Here is a 2,500-nt window from a genome sequence, read left to right on the forward strand (position 1 = left end):
AGAACGAGACATGGTGAGAGAAAGAGAGAGGGTGTGTGGAAGGGAGCTGGTGAGAGAAAGAGACATGGTGAGAGAAAGAGACATGGTGAGAGAAAGATATGGTGAGAGAAAGAGACATGGTGAGAGAAAGACATGGTGAGAGAACGAGACATGGTGAGAGAAAGAGATATGGTGAGAGAAAGAGACATGGTGAGAAAGAGACATGGTGAGAGAAAGAGACATGGTGAGAGAACGAGACATGGTGAGAGAAAGAGATATGGTGAGAGAACGAGACATGGTGAGAGAAAGAGACATGGTGAGAGAAAGAGACATGGTGAGAGAAAGAGACATGGTGAGAGAAAGAGACATGGTGAGAGAAAGAGACATGGTGAGAGAAAGAGACATGGTGAGAGAAAGAGACATGGTGAGAGAAAGAGACATGGTGAGAGAACGAGACATGGTGAGAGAAAGAGATATGGTGAGAGAACGAGACATGGTGAGAGAAAGAGACATGGTGAGAGAAAGAGACATGGTGAGAGAAAGAGATATGGTGAGAGAAAGAGACATGGTGAGAGAAAGAGACATGGTGAGAGAACGAGACATGGTGAGAGAAAGAGATATGGTGAGAGAAAGAGACATGGTGAGAGAAAGAGACATGGTGAGAGAAAGAGACATGGTGAGAGAAAGAGACATGGTGAGAGAAAGAGACATGGTGAGAGAAAGAGACGTGGTGAGAGAAAGAGATATAGATGACGGGATCAGTAGGAGACTATTGTGATGGGCGGAGGCATTAAAGCACGGAGAGAAAACGAGGGAGTGAGATGGGTGAAGATCGGTTAAAGAGAGAGATTGTGGGGGTTCGAATGGAGATTAAAAGAACGAGATAGAAGTAGCGATGTGAGGCTGAAAGCAAGAGATCACAGTGACTGTTCTGAAGATTAGAGAACGAATAATGGAAAGTTTCTATAAAAAAAAGAACAATAACGTAGAAATGGGATTGAACAAAATCAGCTATATGGTAAATTTGTTCACAGTTGATCTCATATGATCAAGACAAATAAATCTAGAAGAATGAGAAGGGAAAAAAGAAATCTATAAAATATAAATGAGATAAAAAAAAAGTGAAAAAAAACATAGCAGAAGTGGAAGTAAGATCATTCTTTTCCAAGAATCTTATCCCAAGTTTGAAAGAGCTCTTATACAGAGCAGGGCGAAAACAACTTTTTGTAGTGCGATGTGACTTCGAAAAACTCATAAAGAACAAAATAAACATCCCAACAACAGCGACTTCCGCAAAAGCAGCCCCTTCCCCCCCACCCCCCACCACACCACCACCACCCACCCACTATCCTCCACCTCCTTCCTCACCTCTACACCCACCCCCCATCCCCCTTCCCCCTTTCCCCCCACCCCAACCGAGAGAAAAAAAAAGTGATAATAACCCAGAGCTACAGAAGTAAAAGAGAAAACGACCGAGCAGAAGGAAGAATGAGCAATAACCTCGCTCTGAAGGGCCTGAGGAGGAGCTTGGGAAACAAGAGCCGGGGATCTAGGGGATCGAGGCGTACTTCTATCTGGACAGAGTGTCGCCAGCAGGAGGCAGGCGGGAGTTGCGGGCCAGCCGGCACCAGCGGCTTCCTAGCCTCGGCCGAGCGCTGGGGGAGCCGGCGGGTAAACATTTACTGCCGGGGTGCTTGCGTGTGCGTTTGTAGGCGTGCGGTCTTGAGCTAAGTCTCTTTCTTGCTTTTCATGCTTGCATTTATGCATATATGCATATATATATGTGTGTGTGTGTTTATATGTATATATATATATATATATATATATATATATATATATATATATATACATATATATATATATCTTTGTTTATGTATGTGTATATATATATATATGTGTGTGTGTGTGTGTGTGTGTGTGTGTGTGTGTGTGTGTGTGTGTGTGTGTGAATTTAATTTAGAAATACATTCATGCCAAGACGAGCCTTCCACATATTTCTTTTGTCTTCTCTATCACAGCATATTAAATAACTATTAGCATTAGCATTATTATTATCATTTTAAATATCTTTTTTTGTCTTTTCTTATCATTATTTTCAATATTATTATAATCATTATCATTACCGTTATCATTATCACCATTATTATCCTTATCATCATCATCATTATCACCATACTTTAATATTCCCCAGAAGGGAAACCTTTCACCATATACCTCTCACTATAGCAATTAAAAATACATGTCATAAAGCGAAAGAGATGACAAAAGACAGAGAAAAAAGACGAAGAAAAACGTTCACGCTAACAGAAACGCTGCTTGATTGCTTCATCGTTTGGGTATTCATAGCACATCGTCTTCCTTGTGTTCAAACGTTTGTTGTTTGTTTTTTGTCCTTTGCTCGAGTTGCGAGAGGCTGCATGTGCAATTCATGTTACTTTGAATTACTTCTGAGGGTGAGTTGGTTCTTCTTGAAGTAGGTGAGTTTCAGCTGGAGAAAAAGATAAAGAAAGAACTTGGGAGG

General features: G+C 41.2%; 1 protein-coding gene across 3 annotated transcripts in view; it reads right to left on the minus strand.

Annotated features, from left to right (window-relative positions):
* LOC122263048 (glutamate receptor ionotropic, NMDA 2B) overlaps nt 1-2,500 on the minus strand; it is a 786,594-nt gene that overhangs the window by 476,370 nt on the left and 307,724 nt on the right. The window lies entirely within an intron of this gene.

Source organism: Penaeus japonicus, unplaced genomic scaffold (assembly GCF_977035675.1).
Source record: "Penaeus japonicus unplaced genomic scaffold, GWHDUDI00000001_assembly GWHDUDI00000022, whole genome shotgun sequence".
NCBI classification, from domain to species: domain Eukaryota; kingdom Metazoa; phylum Arthropoda; class Malacostraca; order Decapoda; family Penaeidae; genus Penaeus; species Penaeus japonicus.